This window comes from Ambystoma mexicanum, chromosome 1q (genome assembly GCF_040938575.1).
Source record: "Ambystoma mexicanum isolate Mex_15411 chromosome 1q, UKY_AmexF1_1, whole genome shotgun sequence".
NCBI lineage: Eukaryota > Metazoa > Chordata > Amphibia > Caudata > Ambystomatidae > Ambystoma > Ambystoma mexicanum.
Window position 1 is genome coordinate 1,038,125,541 of NC_090922.1, and position 21,740 is coordinate 1,038,147,280.

The 21,740-nt window shown below is 43.0% G+C and overlaps 1 protein-coding gene across 1 annotated transcript in view; it reads right to left on the reverse strand.

Moving 5' to 3' along the window:
• The window catches only part of SPATA1 (spermatogenesis associated 1), a 479,533-nt gene extending 459,289 nt beyond the window's left edge, over positions 1 to 20,244 (reverse strand). The window contains exon 1 of the mRNA XM_069641723.1: positions 20,135 to 20,244. The gene's annotated coding sequence lies outside the window, so the exon portion shown is untranslated. The remainder of the gene's footprint in view (positions 1 to 20,134) is intronic.
• Between the last annotated feature and the right edge of the window lie 1,496 nt (positions 20,245 to 21,740).

Sequence of the window (21,740 nt, forward strand, 5' to 3'; positions counted from 1 at the left end):
CTTACACAGACTGTTATCCCCTGGGCTTGCAATTCATTTTGAACAGAAAGCACAATGAATAATAGCATTGCCTATCGGTCTCCATCAGCGAAAGAAAGGCCTTACACAGGTTACTTTCAAAATACCCATGGTTTTCAAGTTGGCTTGAACAGCAAGCACAATAAATATTAATGGTCTCTGCCTCAGTCTGGTTCTCCTCACCCCTGCACACATAATCCTGTTCTTCTTCAAGGCTCCGGGGGGCAGAATCAGTCTCTGTCGTCATTGCTGCATCCTCCTGTAGAGCTCGCATCAGTCGCAAATGGCTGCTCCACAACTGCATTGTCCCAAAACTCTTCGGGTTTATAGTGAGCCATTAAATTCTGAGCCTCTTCCATCCCATCATACACCAAAATATCAAAGGGGCTTCCTGGGGTTGTTCCACCCTCGTCGTAGCTGTAGCTGTTCATAATAGCTGTTTCCTGAATAGCACCTGTAAAGCTAAAAAGCACTGTGTTTTCCAACCCACTGCAAAAAGCTATATCCGGGTTTTAAAACCCATCCCCTTTCAATCAAATTTTATGTCAGAATTATATAAACTTTATTAAGGTTGTATTAAATGCATGGCCACTTTATATAAAAATAATATAAACTTTATATATAAACATTATTCAAAGTCTTATGAAATGTCTGCCAACTTTATATAAAAATTATATAAAACATATATAACGCTTATATAAAATTATTAAGGTTCTTATCAAATTTACTCCAACTTTATATACAAATAATATAAAATTAATAAAATCCATTAAATTGTTATCAAATAATTCAATAATATATACAAAGCCAAACCCATTCCCACGTCATCAACGCGTCACCACCACAAAATCCTAGCATTCACAGTCTTTCCTAACAAGTCACTTCGACCTCAAACAGACAGCAGGGCACACATGCGCTCCCAGCCCACATATTTATATAAACTTTATATTCACTTTATATCAAGAAATATACATCTAGCATTTAATACACATTTTATATTACATTTATATTAAATTGATATAAAAAATCATATAAAAAAATGGGAACGTGTGACTAAGGCCGGAAGCAGGGGGCGTTCCCACCTGTCAAAAATGTATAAAGGGGGCCACATGTACTGTGAAATACATTTTACTGTAATGTTCTTTCTAAAACCCAGAAAAGGGGGGTCCTCTTCTGTCACAGGCCTTGCAGATAGCAGAATTATAGTGCTCCAGGACACAGTGTAGAAATTCTCCATGGTTTCAAAGTGATATTTCTGTCCAGCTTCCAAAGTTTGCTGTTTAAGGGCTGTCAATTGGCCCCACACCCTCTGTGTCCTGTTATCAGCAGTTTAAACCTTGACGTATTCTGCACATACGGTATGACTGAGCCCCGTATTTCATTAGTCATGCTTATTCTGCAGAAAAATGAACACATTGACACTCAAAGATAAAACAGTGTGTGCACATAAACCCTGGCCCTATTTTTTTGAAAGTCATAGTTGCAGCCTAACGGTTACATCATCCTACTGGCTGCCTGAAACAGAACTCGGCTGAGCCTGACCACATAGGCCTGTGTCATCATGTGTGAATTTGCTGGGTCAGCTGTGAGCATTATAGATAAGAGGGGTGGGGAGCGTGTGTGTGTGTGTGTGTGTGTGTGTGTGTGAGACACCCTACCCGCAGCACTTTTGCCTGAATAGGACTGTGTTTTGCATCCCTGAAATTAGATCCAATTTTGACTTCTTTACCAACCTCTGCTTTCATTCTAACGTGTTTTAATGTTAGTAAAATATATATTCTCAGGCCTGGTAACTTTACTGTTTTTAAACCCATAGCGCCGCTTTATCAGCCTATATTTTAAATGGTTTCTTGTTTGCCTATGGGCCTGCAGTTGTGTTTTTGTGAACACTGTTGTGGGGCTGATTCATGGAATTTCATGCAGAAAAGGCGAGGCCGTGCGGCGAGAAGGACACTGCACGAGCCTGCACGCAGAAAGAAATATGCACACAGCGCACATTCATGGAATTGTTCACGCAAAGTAACCGTATTCGCAAGACATGGCTCGAACGCCCCTGACACGCCCACACACAAAGCAGGAAGCTGCAAGATCAACTACCTTTACACAAACCCTTCAAACAGTGCGTGGGGTCCCCTGTAAGCATGCCTGTGTGCGGGTTCCACTCTAACTGTATCCCGCACCCCGACTACATGCATATGAAAATTCATAACGCGCAATAACTCTGGAAATGTGCGTGCAAACCCACGTAAAACATTCCTGTACCCCTCCAACACAGCTTACACGCATCCCTACATTACATCAGAACCCCAGTTGAGTACATGCACCCCGAAATACGACATGCTATCCAGTCTGCAAGCTGAAAATCCTAAATGCAAGTGTACTTATGCCAGCCTTCAGGTGGCAGATTGTATGAAGGACTTGCGCGGGCATTTCCCAGCCGAGAAGTTGTGCGATCGATTCCATGAATACGTCTCTTGCTGCACAATAGTGGGCATGCAAGGGACTGCAGCAGGCCGTCCCTCGGAACGTCCACTTCTTTGCAAGTTAGCCCCCATTTCTGGTGTTTCACCCCTTCCCAGCCATCTCTGCAGGCCATGCCCACCCCCTGCTCGGAGTCTCACGCAAGGCCCTTGATGGCTCGCACAGGCATGCCAGGTCAGCGCGAAATCCACTCAAGTCCAGGAAAAAGTGCTGCGCATTCGATTCCATGAATCTACCAACAGCATTGCGCGTGCAAATTGGGTGCAAGTAGCCTATTTTCTACGCAGTAAACTACATGAATCGGCCAAAATCCAATGCCACAGCAATCTGTCAATTTGTTTATGACTACACCGGTCTGTGTTTTCCATCCCTGAAATTAGATCTTCACTTTTCATTTTTTTTAAAGACACTTTTGGCTGGATGACATATGCAAAATGTGTCAATCTGTCAAACTACATTTTACACGGCCACAAGCAATAGCTTTCAACTTTTTTGTCACAGACCTGTAAAGCGCCCTATGTTTTTTTTTGTCAACATCTGTTTTCACTCCAACATGTTCTAATGTTAATAGATTATATATTCTAAGTTTGTGTTCACGCCGTGCAATTTAGCTGTTTTTTTAAACCCTTAGCTCTGCTTTGTTGGCCTATGATTTCAATGGTTTCATGTCTGACCCGGCTCATCCTAATTAAAAAAAACATTTGTATTCATATTTATACATTTTCTTTATTCCGCTTTTATTCATTTAAAATGCCAAAACCCTCCAGACCTATTTATACCTCAAGCCCCTCTGTTACATGTTAAAATTATGATGTCATGCCTTAAAAAACACAACCTCCTTTTCATATTAAATCTATAGAAAAACTGTTATAAAAATGTGATGTCAGACACATTGCCTAGCTTTATATTACATCTATATGAAAACCGTTATCAATATACGCTATGGGATATTTTTACTCATGCCAATGCACCCCTTTGCCAATGGAGAAAGAAACAGCCAAAAATGGATGCGCTAACCCCTGTGCACGCCAAATATGCAAAACTGTGCATGGTTCATAAATCAGAAAAGGCTGCACAACCCTGCCACACACAGTCAAATTTGGTGTAAATACAGAAGTCACTGCAGGAGAATGCCAGTGGGTGCTGTTATATGTCACATGAAGCAAGGCCACAGAAGTGGGCTAATAAACAAAAATGGCCTTTAAAATGCAGCTTTCCCAATCAATTGCAACCTTCAAAGTGCTGTTTTGGTGCTAAATTCAGTCATTTTCCAAGTAAACTATTGAAATGAAAAGTGTGCTGAAACCACAGATCATCCAGTGCAGTCAGAAGAAACCGGGCCTCACTGACTGACAACAGCTAAGAGATGTATTCTATGAAACACCAGTCCAGCAACAGTTTGTTTATAGTTACACAGGAAAAATGCGGATAAAAGTGGCAACATATCAATTTCAGCTGTGCAGAGAAAACTCCAAGCATAAGCTGAATCCTTACTTCCAGATTGCAAACAAATCCCAGCACTCAAAGACAGAATAATGCTGAGTTGAATGTGTGTGGGCTACATAAGAAAATTAGATGTAAAAACCCAGTTTAAAGGTGTCTTTCCTTGAAGAAATTGCAAAATTTGCCTTTTTAACAGAATGTTTTGTGAAGGGCTTAATTCTGTAAATGTCCAAATCCCTTATAAACTGTGTTTAGTTTATATGTTTTAAATGAAAGACCTTAAAGTGAATTTTAAAGTAACCCAATTTGGAGTTAAGAAACTATTTAATTCTGACTTGACAGTGCCCAGCCTGAGAAAGATGACACTTCAGACCGACACCCCCCTGCTACAGGAAGACTTAATGGGTGCTGGAGATTCTCGCATATTGACAACAATGAGCTCATCAGACATTCATCTCTGGCTGAGCCAAGGACAATGGCAGGCTGCCTATTGATCTCTACAGGGGAGCTTCCCTCTCATGGAAGAAGACTCCCCTCCCTGATCAAAGGGAATGTGACAGCTGTTGCCTGTTGAAAGGAAGTTACAAAGAGAAAAAAGAGTGCCCAGAGCGTTTTACTTATGTTTGATTAAGTTTGAAACTCTTTAACTATGTAACGTGAAGGAGGACACATTTATAAATTGGTAGTTTATAAGGGACCAAAGTTACAGGAAAGCCCTAATGGTAGCAAAACTATTCATGCTGCAAGCCTGATATTGTATACCCATGCTCTAGTGATAATCGCCCAGATATATACTGAAGTAGAAATTATTAGTCCAAACTGTTATGATTAAAATTGATAAAATTTCACAGAATGACAAAGACAGCTCTCACAGAGATGGGACTTGAATGTAAAGATAACCCATCAAATATGTAATGTATGTGTCCGATTTTATTAGGGGACATCATTTTAGAAATGTACATTTGTGCAAAAGTTAAATTGTGGTTCAAATCAATGTGGGAATTCCTAAATCCCATCATAAAGATGACAGCTCTGTTCTGACTTCCAACCAGAGCAAGGCAAGTGCCTTTGACCAGAACTCTTCATCTTGCAGCTGATTCCAGACTTCTTTGCAAAACCCAGGCCTCAGCATTTTCTGAACTCTTTTCTGCTATGCCCAGATCCAATCATCCCAAACTTAAGGGAATTTAGTTCTGATCCAGTCTGGCTTGCTACCATTCATGCTTGCCCGCTGAAACTCGCCATCCTGCTAATCTACCGTGTCCAGTGTCCAGAAGGGCCAATCCAAATCCAGTCTGAGGTGCCAGTCCAATTGACCAGAACCGCAGCTGACCCAATTCCGCCAGAAGTGCCCTGCTGCCGGTAGACCCAATCCGATGACCAGAACCCTGACTGTCTAATCTTAATTACAGTGGACTTTAAGTATCAACAGGAAGAATAGTAACCCATATTATATTGCCTTGTCTTATCCCAATCTCAACCCATCCTCTCTTTCACTTAAGAACTTAGTGTCTAGTGAAGTAGTGTCACATCAGTCTGAAACCTTGCTTTGATTTCTTGTAATAGTAATAATTCTTGAAAATCCTTTTTTGTCGTTTGAAACTCCCAAACCATTCATATTATCCCACGGGTAATTCGACTGAGTCCTCTAAGGTGGACACGGAGGTCCCGGGGTTGGTTTCCACAACCACTCTGGGGCTTCCTTTGTTTCAAGCTGGTAACCAGCTGGAATACCCTAGTTTAGAGCATAATTGCAATTGTAGAAAGTGATTCCTGTTTTTATTTTTGTGCCTATTTTTCAATAACACCTCTCACTAATACTTCCATAACTTCTTCAGTTTTATAGATAGAAACGTAATTTCAACTCTCACGTATACCTGAGATCTGTGGCTATACCCACAACTAAAAAGCACACACAAAGTGAAATTTTGCCGCAAATTTACATTTTTCAAAGGTTTCCCACGTGTCTTTTTCCCATTCAAAGTGTTTCTTAAACTGCCATTCTGACCCAAGGTGTGTGCTGTTGTTTGTCTTGTAGCACATGCGTGTTAGGACCTGTTTAGTGTTGTTTTCATAAGGATTTCTACCAATTTAAGCATTTTTGCACACTTTTTCCCGTTTCACAAAGCCATTTTCACCTGCCATTTTAAAAGTGTCAATTACCAAAAGCGCTTTTCTCTCTAGTTTGGGGAGGGAAGATTGCATTCAAACTCTAGACACTGTCTTTCATTCCAGAATACCTGCTGCTTACTGACATCTGTGTAGGATTGCTCATTTGTGCCTTAAGTACTTTGCAGGGGAAAATATTAACCTAAACGCCATCTGTTCACAAACCAAAACTGCTCTTTTTCTTTTGTTTTCTATTCTGCATTACTATAAAAATATATATATATATATATATATATATATATATATATATATATATATATATATATATATAAAAACGTATGTGTGATTTGATTTAAATAAATAATAAATAAATCTTTACCTTTACAAACCAGCCTGATTCCTGGTCCACTGTGACCTGGGGGGTATTTTGAGACGGGTGTGATATGAGTGGTATATCATTCAGAATATTGAACCTATACACATAATAAATAAGTAATTAATTTGTGCACTACATGCTAGGCGTGACCTGTGTGTGTGCCTGATTGAAATCCTTAACAGATTTTGGGGCTCGTCCGGGATTCTGGGTTCGAGATACCACCCGTGACAGTCTAACACAGCATACCAGACTGCAGGGTACAAACACCTTGCTGGGTTGGTATACTGTGCTACACTGTACAAGCACGTCTCAAAATAAATACTCCAAAAATCAGGCCTGTTTGTAAAAGTAAATGAACCCTGAAATAAGTCATAAGGAAATTGATTTCCAAAATGGTGATCCCAGTAGAGATTAATATGGCTAGGGAAAACTTCCTTCACAAACTGTTTCTCAGGGAAGAGTGGCATGAACAGGATGAACAGGTATGGCTGCAGGAATTCAAAGAACAGGTCACTTCCATAGACCTAGATACATGCCAGGACAAGGGCCCATTATACCAAGCTCTTAGTGAACTTTACATTGCCCCAAAAGTAAAAGAGGAGCAGTGTAAAATTGCCAAAATAGCGGCCTACCTATACCTCCACCTAGGAGTAATATAGGAAAAACAAGCAGAAAACATAGTTCTGGCAAAGAAGCAAGTGGAAACACTACAGAAAATCCAAACTTATCTGGACTCTGCAGAGCAAAGGCTACAAAAGAGCCAAGAATCAGAGACAGAAGCTAGGCAGTACCTGACAAAACTAAAGGAAGATCTGGCCCTCCTACAGCAAGAGAAGGCAGAGCAAGATACCCAAATACAGACACTGCAAAAGGAGTGTCAGGAAATGGTTGACTCTTTACAACAGAGTCAACAAAAGCTGGCGCAACAATTAACTTTTAATAGAGTCTGCACAGAACAGGTGGTCGTCCTACAAGACCAGATAGACCAATTAAAAGAGGAAAACAATAAATTAATTATTAAAGACATCCACTCTCAAGAGGAATTTGATGAGGAGAGCCAGAAATCTAGTGCATTTAAAAAACCGAGGGATGACCTGGCTCAACAGAGGGGCACTCTAAATCAGGAGAGGGATGCCTTAGGCCGGGAACTCAGCCAATTAAAAACCAAGCTAGAGGAAAGAAAGCTGGCCCTCCAGGAGCTCAGTGAGGTAAAAACCGAATATGAGAAGCTACTAGAGCACATCAGGCGGGTGGAGGATGCTCTGGAAAAGAACACCCAGACCAATAATGATAAAACTCAGGAGGTGAGTCTCCTGCAGCAGACATTGGCCCAGTATTTCCAATCCAGGCAGGAAGCAAAGAGAGACAATAAAGCTCTCTGTGAAAAGAATGATAGGTCCCACAAACAGTTAGCCACGTAAGAGCAAATCTTTGAGACCAGTAAGGCCTTAATAGAGGAGCAAAAGAGTCAGATTTTAGCATGTCACCAGGGAATAGGGGCTGAAAGAGAAGAGGTAGGGAGGGACAGAGAAACCCCTGAACATAGCATAAGGACCCCGGTAATCAGGGACTCTAACCCCTTCAGTATCATGGACTCTACCACCCTCATGCCCACTGGCTCATATCAACCAAGGTCCATGGGGATAGTAGACTTCAGCAGAATGGGCAACATGGGACTGACAGATCAGCGCCTCCCAGAAATGGATGGACAGGCATCACTGTACAGATTCCCAAATGTTAGGGCTAGCCTCTCTGGTCAGGAAGACTCCTGTGAGGGTAGAGTCAGGGAAGTGGATCCTCAAAAATACCGCCTACCAAAGGATCACTCTGTCAAATTTGGTGGGGAACTCCAGGAAAGCAGGCCCACAAAGAGTATCCTAAAGACCTCTTTCCAGCTAGGGCAGTGAGGTGGGGGGGTACTCAGCCAATCCTGGGAGCAAGGGAGAGTCAGAAGACTCTTCTGAGCGCCACAGGCATCAAGAAACTAGGCCCCCACATTCTGCAAGCCATTCTCAAGCTCACGGAATCAGCAGAGCCTAGAGGATCAGATAGCCACCTCCTGTAGCAGTGCCTCTGAGTCAGAGGATGAGTGGACTTGGGTGACTAAGACCAAAAAGGCCAACAAAATTAAGAGGGCTCTACTCAAAGATCTCCTGAAACAGATCAAGGCCATTAGGAGCATCATAACTCCCTACAAAAGAAAATGCCAAGTATTCAGTCTGGGAGCACCTTGAGATATACGAGCAAATGATGGATACTTTCCATCTGAAAGATAGCCAGAGTTGCATCCAATATGTCAAATGGACATTTTCCCCTGAGTACTCCAGCTTGTTTGCGGGGCTGGAGGATCAGAACCACTCAAGATGGTCCATCTACAGGGCGGCCATCTTACAACATTTTTCTGCACATAGGAACCCCCAAGAGGCACGCAAGGCAGCCTACAATCTGCAGTGTGGGGAAGACCAGCCCCACAAAAATTTGTGCAAGAACTAAAATGTGCCTTTGCGCAGACCACCAGGAGGGTGTGCACGGACAGCAGGGAGTTCATTAACACCTTCTTTCATGCACTCCCTAAATACATCATGACCCAGCTGGTGAGGGACTTTCACGAGAAGAGATCACTAGACTGGGTCATTCAACAGGAAAACCGTATTTATGAAGTGCAGAAAGCGGTAGAGAATAAAAATACAAATAAAATCCCCAAACCAGCCAACACCCCTGCTGCTGCTAGGGTGGCAGAGGTGAAGGTTGCCCCCATTTTAGATCTGGAGATGGGAGGGCCTAAAAATATTCCTGTACAGAATCCATCTTCTAATCAAAGAATCAGAAGGCCCTCAGGCCAATCCCAGACAGGTAGTCAGGGAGGTAATCCCACAAATGGGACCCCTAACTCCCCTGACTATTTTTGGCCCCGTTACAAGGGCAACAAAACCATCCTGGGGTATGTGTGGACTCCCCCAGCCCAAGGGGGGGGGTCCAATAAGGTAGGCACCGCCCTGGGAAACTTCCCTCCCAACTTTCCCCAGGAGGGCAGTAATCCCCCAAATGCCAGGTTGAGCTTCTTTCCCCCTTAACCGCCAAACTTCAACCTGCAAAACAACCCTCTTTTCTTTACCCACTTTCCTGAGCCAAGGCAACCCAATCCGGGAAAGGGGAGGCCAAGGGTGGAGTGTTACCAGAACTATCCCAACCCACGGTATTATGGGAGAAGGGACAGTTACCCTTCCTATGATTCACCAAGGGTGGAACAGAGACCACTGTACCAGCCAGAGCGGGTGTCTCAACTGGAGCACTAGGTCCAGAACTTATCCCAGGATCTGGGTCGCATGTTGAGGGCTCAGCAGAACCCTCAGATGAACATGGCGGCCCAGAACTCCACAACAAGGGTCTGGTACTCCAGAGCAATGACGGGGAGAGAACCCTGACAACCCACTGGTTCCAAAGGAGGAGGCACGGGGGGCAGGGGGTGTAAATCCTTAGAGGAAGCTTCCTTCCCCACTTGTGAAAGGCCCCTGGAAACCCAGGAACCGGAACCAAAATCTCCTGCCCCCGAAAGTCTGCAACCTAAGGAACAGAGGGCTGGGTAGGAGAAATAAAGGACCTAAAAAGACCCATTTTGTTGAGGAGGTTAGTGTCCTCCAATTTGAAGGAGAGGGGTCCTCAGAGGACTCTGGGAAATGGATTTTCTCCTTCAGGGATGGGGGAACTCCACCCAAAGAAAAATGGGTCCTGAGGGATCCTAATCAAGACTGGTTAAATGTGGGGACTGAGTTAGAACCGCCCATCATTGAACCCCAGAATGATCAGCCAAAAAGCCACCTTGCCCAAACATATTCTGGGGACTGCCTCCAAAGGGGGGGCCCAGAATCAGAACTAGGGGAGCCCAAAACTCCCCCAATATCCAACTGCCATATTTTTCTTACAGATCCTCAAGCGATCACACAGAATCCTGCCCAATCTACCCCTGTGTCAGAATCAAGAGTCAAGAAATTAACCCACCATTTGGCCCAAAATGCACATTATCTTTGCCCCCTTGAGGAGAAGGAGGGAAGATTTTATGCCCCGGTCCAAATACAAGGGCAATGTACATTTTTGGCACTGGTGGATACTGGATCCCAAGCCACCCTTCTGTCAAAGAGGGCCTTTGATCAGCTGAATTCGGGAAGGGGGAGAGATACCAGATCCCTCTCACCCCTCTTCCTGGACAACTTCAGAACTTCGATGGGAATGAAATTCCTGTTGAGGGGACTACGGATTTGGAAATTAAAATTGGGCAACACAAGGTGAAACATCCGGTCATAGTTGTGACTCCAGAGGGAACACCATGTTTACTGGGGAATGACATCCAGCATAGATTGTCTCCCCTAATAGATTGTGTAAACAGGGTCCTCTGGACCCAGACTAACCGACGAATAAAATTAAAACATAGTGTCAACCATATTAGTTTAAATGGCACATGCCACATGGTTGAACAAAAACCTAACCAAATTAAGTTCTACTTTCAAAACAACAAAATGCCTTATGTGACAGTAATTGCAATAGGACAACAAACTTGTGATGGGAATTCCTCTCTATTTTTGAAAAAGCAACCTTCCTTCCAGTCTCAAGTGGCATTCCGCACTGGAAGGAAATACTCTGAAATTCTATACCAATTCACAATCAGCAAATCCCACTTCCATAGTCCAAAATGATTAGAAACCAGCTCAAAGCTCTTGGCAGACATTCAGAAGATTAGAGAACAGTTGTTCATCCCTATTTAGTTAAATGAGGGGAAGGACTCTGTTCTCACCTGAGTGTGCGTGAACAATAGTAAGAGCTTCATCAGCGAAGCCATGTTCCGAAAATTCCCAAAAGATCCAGCCATTCCCACCTTTAAATTGATAGACAAACCGGAAATGGACCTGGAAACTCCCAATTCCAAACATCTCCTGCCTAGCAGGTGTATGCTAATAATGTCTATAGGCAACAAAAGTATAATGCATGACTGTTGGGTTGTGCGAGATGTCCCTGCTGCATTTTATTTAGGCAGTGACATTCTCAATCGCTTTGCCATTAGTTTGGACCTGATAAACTTCAAAGCCTGGTCCTGATTAGCAGGTAATCCCATGGACTTTGATGATCCAGAGAAAGCATTTTGAGCAGCTCAACTGCTGCCATATGCAGTTGAAGTTCACATTGGACAGGAAGTCACCATCCCAGAAACGACCTGACTATTCCCACTTGAAGTAAAAATTAAAAGAGGACAGAAACTGCAAAATCCTGACGCATATATTCAACTCAATGCCCATTTCCAACAGCAAGGGTTGGGTTTAAACCCAACACCATTAGTCAATACAGAACATGAAACCATTCCAATAGTGGTGAATAACAGCGACCTCAGGAATATCACATTATTCCACAGATTTAGATAATGAACTGTTAAGACCAATCCCCAATGACTGTTTTGACAGTGGTAGCGACAATGACACAACACCAGACAGGATCTTCACCCGGCATGGGGGGAATTTCCTGGTGTAATCTTCCTGCCCTTATGGTAAGGAAGAGGTGACCTGTGACTTTAGGAGGGATGAGGTGATCTTTCAAGTCCACCAGGACTGCCTTCCCCACCTGAAGCCATCAGTCCAAGTCAGTACTTTAACCAGGCACTTCTCCACCCAGCTGGAGGAGGTTGCTGAGATAGCCAAACCAGAAGTCTTCCCGGGCTTCAGGCAGATGGTTGAAGAGAGAGTCAACCTAGCTGATACCTGTGAGGCTCTGGAGCAAAAGCTAAAGTTGAAACACGTTTTCTTAGATTTTCAGGATCTCTTTGTGGTGGACTCATATGACTTTGGTCGCACCGAAATCCATACAACAACAATTCCCACAGACCCTGGTATGACTCCAGTGTTTGTGAAGCAATACTGCTTTCCTCTCACATCCATGGAGTCCCTCACAGAAATAATTAAAAACCTTGAGTCCCGTGGGATAATTCGGCCAGTCCACAGCACCTTCAATAATCCGGTGCTGGGGATTTTGAAACCAAGTGGCCAGTGGAGACTCTGTGCTGACTTGAGGGACCTAAACAAACGGGTCCACACTTCCCGATGGCCTCTTCCCTACATTGACCAAGGCCTGGCCCAGATCCAGGGGTTAAAGGTATATACTGCCATTGACCTGACCAATGGGTACTGGACGGTACCTACCAGTAGGGAGGACCAATACAAGCTAGCCTTTACCTTTGGGGGGCAGCAGTACACTTGGACCCAGACTCCCTTTGGATACATCAACTCTGGCAATGAATGTGATATCTTTTTGCATAAGGCCATTGCCGACTTGGGTGAAAGGGTTAACATGGCCTATGTAGAGGATGTTTTGATGAAAAGCTCAACTGTGGAGGAACACATAGCAGAGATCCGTTATGTTCTGACACAGTTGAGGGCTGCTGGAGCAAAACTATCTTTCCAAAAGGCACATTGGTGCAGGACCCATGTCAATTTCTTGGTGCATGAGATAACTCCTGAGGGTCTCTGTCCCCAGGAAAAGAAAGTAAAAGCACTCCTGAAACTAAAAGACCCCACAACTCTGCGTGAGCTAAGGAGCCTCCTTGAACTGACTAATTACAGCAGAAAGTTCATTGAGGATTACGCAGAAATCACAAGACCCCTGATCCATCTGTTGAAGGATGGGTCAAGTGGGATTGGGGTCCAGAACAAGCCAAGGCAGTAACACAACTCAAAAGAAGCCTCTAATAAGCACCTTGCCTAGCTTACCCTGTCAAGAACAAGGAGTTCTTCTTGGAGACAGGGTTCTCAAATACATGCTTGACCGCAGTATTATACCAAAAGCATGACAAGGTCAATAAAGTCATCTCCTATGCAAGTCAGACTTTATCCTCTGTGGAGGAAAAATTAAACGATTGTGAGAAGGCACTGCTGGCAACGGTGTGGGCATTGAAAAATTACTGCCCGTTCATCCAGGGGGAACACATCATAGTGGAGACTCCACACCAGCCTCTGCAATATCTTCAAAGTGACAGAATCCGGCCCGGAAATGTGAGTAATTCCCGAATTACTTCCTGGATCCTGTCAATGCAAGGCTTTCCTGTGGAGGCCAGATATGGCCGAAACAAGAAGAGTTCCCTCGCGCAAGGTCTGGGTGACTTGCATGATTGTGCCTGAGAAAACTGCCTCGGGGACGAAAGTCTTAAAATCAAGGACAACATGGAGGCGTACCTCAATTCCCCACACAATGTCTATGAAGAAGACAAGTGTGAGGGAATGCCCACTGCCTATGTGGATGGGTGCTCCTACCATGTTGACAACATCGGGGAAAAGGAATTAGTGGCCGGCATGGGGAATGCCTTGGTGAATGATGCCCCAGAACCCTCCGCTGGGTACAAAATAGGTCTCCATAGTAGTCAAGTGGTAGAGCTGATGGCTGTGCATCAAGCCATCCTCACTGCTATCCAACACCAACTCCACAAACTGGTCATAATCACTGATTCAGATTATGTCCGGAACGGGTTCGTGGAGCACCTGGTTAATTGGAAAACCACAGGCATGCTATGTGCTAACAATAAACCATTAAAGCATAGAAAACTAATACAGAATATTGATGGTCTGGTCACCTCGAGTGGGATGACCATCTACTGGAAAAGGATCAAGGGTCATTCCAAAGTAGCGGGACCAGACAAAACTGGAAATGACCTAGCTGACCAGCTGGCCAAAACCGGAGCCATCCAAGGGGATCTACTTGCGATTGAGTCCCTGTTGGGGGAAATCCAGGTCACCGCCATCACTAGGTCCCAGACAAATGCTCAAAATGAACTCTCAACTGCCCAGTGGAGTAAGGAGAACCCAGATGCTGATTTAATCACGGCTCAAAAAGGGGATCCAATGATTGGTACGTTTTATCAACACATTGAGGACCCTGAGAACTTCCCTTGACGGATACCGATTGCATTGGGAAGGAGGACCTCAGAGTGTTGAAAAATGTTCCGAATCCAAGACTGTTTGTTGGTGAGGAGATCCATATCTGGCTGTGTCCAGTCGGTGGTCCCTACCTCATTCTGAAGCCTGATGCTAAGTCACGCCCATTATGCGGCCACTGCCGGTAATCAGGGGTTTCATGCGACATTAGAAATCTTGCAAGAGGTTGCATACTGGCCACAGATGGGGCAGGACCTCTATCAATACTTGAAGGGGTGTCTTGTGTGTGCACAATTTCAGCCAACATCACTCACACACCATGCTACCCTCCAAAAGAGGGGGGTGACACTGCCTTGGTCAGATTTGCAAGTCGATTTTATCGGGCCTGTGATTCACTCCTCTAGGGGGAACAAGTACATGTTAACAATAACATGTTTGTTTACTAAATGGGTGGAATGTCTCCCCAAAGGATTGAGTCAGACCGAGGTAGTCACTTCACCAGCGAAGTGATGACAAAGATGTGGGAGATACTTGGGGTAAAAAGTAAATATTACATTGCATACCGCCGTCCTAGTGGTGGAGTTGAGAGGTACAATAAAACTATTGTGAGCATATTAAAAAAGTTTGTGGCAGACTCTGGGCCAAGTTGGGATATTTGATTCGAAATTTGAAGGAAGGGGAAGACAAGTGGGTCCACATAAACCAGCTAAAGAGTTGCCATCCCAGGCATACTTTACGGCAAATAGAAGAGCCTATCGGACACCCAGAGGGGGAAAATCTGGACATCTAGAAAATGATTCAATGTTCATTGATTACATGCGAGGAAATTGAAAATTATCATTGAATATATGCAGGGAATATTGTCAATTGTTATTAAATGCATGCATCTATCCCCCTGCTGAAATCCCCCGGGGAACAGAGGTGGGGAAAATGTTCATAACCGTGCTATGTCCTGTTTTCTAGTACTGGAATTAAATCCACCTAATCACCAAGAAGGACCTCGTCAGGAAAAACCCAAGAGATCCGGAGTGTCGCTCCACACAGAACCGGTGAGGAGAGCGTGTCGCATCAATCGCTGACAGGAGAAGCAACCGGATTTCTTCGCATGTACAGAAGGATAAATCCCACATGGCCAACTTCCCCATGACTGGAAATCAAGCCGAAGTCGGGGGGAGGGGCTTTGTGGGATATGACCACATCCTGATTTCCGCGCAGCACTTTGTTCCAGAACTCTTCATCTTGCAACTGATTCCAGACTTCTTTGCAAAACCCAGTCCTCAGCATTTGCTGAACTCTTTTCTGCTAGGCCCAGATCCAATCATCCCAAACTTAAGGGAATTTAGTTCTGATCCAGTCTGGCTTGCTACCATTCATGCTTGCACGCTGAAACTCGCCATCCTGCTAATCTACCGTGTCCAGTGACCAGAAGGGCCAATCCAAGTCCAGTCTGAGGTGCCAGTCCAATTGACCAGAACCGCTGCTGACCCAATTCCGCCAGAAGTGCCCTGCTGCCGGTAGACCCAATCCAATGACCAGAACCCTGACGGTCCAATCTTAATTACAGTGGACTGTAAGTATCAACAAGAAGAACAGTAACCCATAGTATATTGCCTTGTCTCATCCCAATCTCAACCCATCCTATCTTTCACTTAAGAACTTATAGTAGTGTCACATCAGTCTGAAACCTTGCTTTAATTTCTTGTAATAGTAATAATTCTTGAAAATCCTTTTTTGTCTTTTGAAAATCCCAAACCCTTCATATTATCCCACGGGTAATTCGACTGAGTCCTCCAAGGCGGACACGGAGGTGTGGGGGTAGGTTTCCAGTGTTTCAAGCTGGTAACCAGCCGGAATACCCTAGTTTAGAGCATAATTGCAATTGTAGAAACTGATTTGTTTTCATTTTCGCGCCTATTTTTCAAAAACGCCTCTCACTAAAACTTCCATAACTTCTTCAATTTTATAGATAGAAACGTAATGTGAACTCTCACTTATACCTAAGATCTGTAGCTACATCCACAACTAAAACCGCATAGTGGAACAGTGTATTTGACCTGTTTTAATCAAAAATCACAATTGCTTTACTTATTTTCTGAATTGTACTGTCACCACTTGGTGATTGCTGCCACATATATATATATATATATATATATTAAAAATAGTGTGTGATTTGATTTAAATAAATAAATAAATATTTACCTTTACAAAGCAGCCAGATTCCAGGTCCACTGTGACCTGGGGGGTATTTTGAGACGGGTGTGAAATGAGTGGTATATAATTCAGAATATTGGACCTATAGACATAATACATAAGTATTTCATTTGTGCACTACATGCTAGGCGAGACCCGGGTGTGTGTCTGATTGAAATCTTTAACAACGCCAACTTTATATACAAATAATATAAAATGATTACAATTCATAAAATTAATATCAAATACATTAAAAGGCTGATCACTAATCTATACAAAGCCATACCCACTCCCGCGTCATCAACGGGTCACCACCACAGAACCCTAACATTCGCAGTCTATCTCCTCACAACTCACTTCGACCTCCAACAGGTAGCAGTGCACATGAGCGCTCCCAGCCCACATTTTCATATAAACTTTATATTCACTTTATATCAAATCATGTCAACATCATATCAAGCTACAAAAACACTTTATATCAAAAAATATAGATTTGATATAAAATAGATTTTATATTAAATGTATATAAACTTGATATCAAAAATCATATCAAAAATGGAAAGGCGGGAGTAAGAACACCCATGGAGCGTTCCCAACTCTCAAAAATTTCACATTGCAAAAATGTGGGCCCCATATACTGCTATTAACACATATGTTCAATTGAGGGAAATGGTGAACGATGCCCAATTAAACACCACTGGCTAACCACTGGTTCACTTGATTTGTTAGGTAAACTTTGTTTCATTGGAACTGCGACACAGTTGCTAAATCATATAAAGGAGAAGACCAGGAATATTATTCGGACAAATTAATGCTTTTGGATTTATTTTGTATGAGCAATAAGAGATGGTATCGATATTGATAATGGACTGACTGTTTTTAAATACCCAAGTATAATTTCAAGTTTGAAATAATGTCTATTACAAAATTAATATATACAAAATACTTTTCATTCAAGAAAAAATATTATTATTTAAAAGCCCACACCTGCTCACACTGATAACTCCTTGTTGAAGATCAAGACTTACAAAATATATCGATATAAACTATAATACAACATTATCCAGTATGTGCTCACTGTCATATGGAAGAGCCAAACTTTCCAAAATTGCAAAACAAGTGTTTTTGGAAATACTAGTCTGTAAAAAACAATTACCATCTCTCGTCTACATTAGCTATAAGCTCCACCGGATACAGATGTTTGTTGTTCATGTCTAGCAGACTATGTTTGTAGATCAAGGATACTAAGTCAATTAATAATGGCAAATGATTAACTATGACTGATAACTCATTATACGTAAGATTACATTACAAAAACATGTTGATTAATATAGTCCTTTTCTATCTCAATTACTTATGTACACATGGTCACTGATATTAATATGAGGAAAAAGAACAGACAGTAGATTTGAGATCATCCCATATAATGAATAGTAAATCTACCAAAGTACAAAAAGAATGAAGGGAAACCTTTATACCTGTACATGAGTAATAGCTTAGAACTACTCTAACATGGATGCCAAATATAGCTCTGAAAAGTAGTAGTCTGTCACTTGTGTTTACTATGAAACCACCAAGTGCGATGGCCCTGGTGTCTTAAAGGAAGCTGAGTGAAGGAAGCCTGGACTGAACCACATTTTTAAAAAGATTTCTATATTTACCAAATTTTACAATAGCAGAAACATAAAGAAATTACCCTATATGCATCACATACGTGTATTTTTATTGAAGTTATCTTGCTGCTACATTGGATGTTAAAAATGTTTGATATGATTTTTTTTTAATGGGACGACCTTCAATTCTATTAGTGTAGCAACAAGTATAAAGGCCAACAATGATTGATATGATGTGTTCTACAGTACACCACAACTTGTATGTATTAACACATTTGAGATACACTACATTTAAAACTCCAATATTTTATGTATTTCATTAAAGACAAAAAGTATTTACTAGATAGGGCATCTGCTAATACACAAAGAGTATGACGGATTCCTAAAGCCTTGGAAAAGCACATTTGCGTGACACATATTGGTTTGACAAACATTTATCATAGAAGCATTCTGCAATCCTAAATAGAAATCTAACCTCAAACTCAGTGGTCGAAGAGGGCGGGAGCGGTCGAGGGCGGTGCTCCGATACTTTTTATTTTTATGTTTCACTGTTCCTATACTTTTATTTTAAAAAGAAACCACTCTGGGGTGGTTTTGTTTTAAAATGAAAGTGTACGAAGAAGTTGAAGCTTGCACTTCAGTGCAATGTTCTGAACATTCCCATAAATAGCAGGTGTGTTTGTTTGGGGGTTTGTATTGTGTATCAGTAGAGGTGTGTCGATGGGGTTTGTGGGGAACGGGGCAGGCCATCAGGGAACATAGTTCCACTATTTCTTTTCGTACACTTTGACCACTGCTCAAACTAGAGAGGAATTGTCATGCCACCTGCAGTTTGGCTTAACTAACACTGGAAAGTTCTGGTGACTATGATGATCTTAGATTAAAACAATGGGGGGCATTATGAGTTTACCGGTAACCCGCTAGTAATTCTGGCGGGTTACCAGAAAACCTGCCTGACCGTTGTCGGTGCCCGATTTCCTGGCATTAGCAGGATATTACGGGTGCCGGCAACAGCAGTAAGTTCCCATTCCATGGAGTCTGATACGACTCCATGGAATGGGTTTGCCACAAACACCGGCACCGGTTGTACTTGTGTGGGTGATTGCAGTCATTATTTGTCAGTAGGGGCCTTAACTACTGGCAGGTCAGGCATGCCGGTGGATCTGAGCTCGTACTGGAAAAGTCGGAGTTTGCCGGTCCGATAAAAATGGCAGTGCTGGTATTACTGGTCCGCCATTTTTATCAGAAGGGAACACTCTTAATAAGTTCAAATGAGTCATTTATATGATTTTTAAAATATCATACTGAAGAACAATAGATTTAAGTATTTACAATGACTGTATCAAACTGGTTGAAGTTACGTTTTCATGAGACACGAATGCTCTGTGATGGAAACATTTTGCACTTACTGCTATGAAAATAATCACAATCCAAAAATAATCCAAAGCAAAAAACCTAAATAATAGCAAGAAAGTACATAATAGACATTGACGCCTTTTTTCTGTTAAAAGTCATACTATAGCTGGCATATGAGTTGAGTACATGCAATTTGATTGAAATACTTTCAATATGATGTGAGTGGATTGCACTTGATGCCAATATCTGCCAAATCGTGTGCATATACAGCATTTGATGGAAATGCCTGGCATATGATGTGAACGCGTCATTTGATGACAGTAGCTATCACGTGATGTGTGGACACAAGCATTTTATGTGAATATCTGCCATATAATGTAAGTGCACGGCCAAATTCAAGCAGGAATGTTTAAATGGTGGCAGTACTGGGTATTCAACTGGAATACCTGGCATTTGAAGCTGAGGTTATATGTCACGGTGTCGTTAGCCCGCCAGCCACCTTCCCAGCATTGTGTTAGTGCCACATTTATCATGAGCATCACTGTGCCTTAACCTCTCGTCCCTATCCTTGCCCTTGCCTACTAAGTCCCTCCTCACTATATCCCTCTTCCCCGTATGCCATCTTGCCCCCTGCGTCTTACTTCATTTATCTGCTCCTTTGCACTGCCACTCGACACGCCATCAAGCTTGTTTTACGGAGCTGCACCCTGTCTCTGCATCACAGTTGCTTTTTCCAGGGTGCATCGCCCCTCTGTCACTTCACTGCCTTGTTCACCCCTTGTGCACCCTCTCCTGCCCACTTCCTGTTCACGCACCAGTCGCACGCAAGAGAATCTTTCGACACAGCTGTTTTCGGAAAGGACGGTGTGTGACAGACACTTCAACGTGGTGGCCATTCGAAAGGGCGATACTGGGGGGGGGGGGGGGGGGGTTACTGGCCTACCGGGAACTCTGGAGATTTTCGGGTGAGCCTCTGCACAATTGTCTACTTTTGAGTGGGATGAAGTCAAGAATTGTTACAAAAGCTTCCTATATCAGATAGCATGAGGTCACCGGAAAACACTTCCAGTGCCACTTTTCATTCGCAGCCCAGCACTGCGCGAGTAGTTAGCATTTTATGAAAATACCAGGCATACGATGTGAGCAGCTTGGTATTTCATAGGAAAATATCCAGGCGATGTATCTTCAATTTAAGGGCAAAGTCTGACACAGTACCTACCATTTCTTGAGAATATTTGGCATAAGTTAAGATGTGAATACCGTGACATTAGATGGGACCTAGCATCTAATTGAATAAAGTTGCCTTTCATGGCAGTGCATGCCACATGATAATGCTGTTTGATGTGAGTACTTCGTGTGTGGCAATACCTGGCATAGGATCGTTCGATGTCAATACCTGGTGCATGGCGCGCAGGCGCCTAACAATCTTTGGAAATATCTTGAGTGTAATATAGGCTTCCGTATGATGTGGCACATGATGTCAATACCTGGTGTATGAAGTGCGTGTGCGTGCTTATGATGCCAACAGCTGGCGACACAGAAAACAATGTCACCACAGAAAAGTACAACGGGTGCTTTTGCCAGTGCTTTTCTATGAAGGTCCCATGGTGTACACAACTGTATAGAAGCTGGGAAGGTGTACCAAGACGAGTCAGTTTATGTAAAAGCATTGTGTGAAAGTGATTCATATTAAAAAATACCCTAGGGCTTACATAGCGACCTTTAGTATTGGAAAGTCCTCCATTACAAACCCATGGCAAAATCAATGTATTTTAAGTTTCACCCAGCAATACATTTGGTCACTTGTTTTGCTTTCCGGGTAAAACGTGATTTCGCTATTATGTATATTCGTCTTTTTTTACTGTACCTACCAACTACCATTATATGTTGAATTCCCACACAGATACCTATTTCATAGCATAATGCGATGGTGGTAGGCAGCAATGGTGCTCGTGGGTGTTGGCGGCGTTTAATTCTATCCCGCGTGCTCCCGCCACTTTGCCAATTTGTAAACAAAGTGTGGCGCCGCGCGGCCGGCCCTCTGCGGCTGTGTATTGGGGAGGTCGCCATGGTGCAGGGGCGAGTCTCCAATCATCAAGGCGCATTTCACAGGTGCGTGAGCTCAGCATCCAAGTACCACATGACGCGCCCTGCCTTCCAAGCTTAAATGCAATGTTACAAAAAGTCGATTCTTTCATCACCACGAACGAGTTGTGCCATGTGTCTAGAAACGTCCCCCCTGTTGGC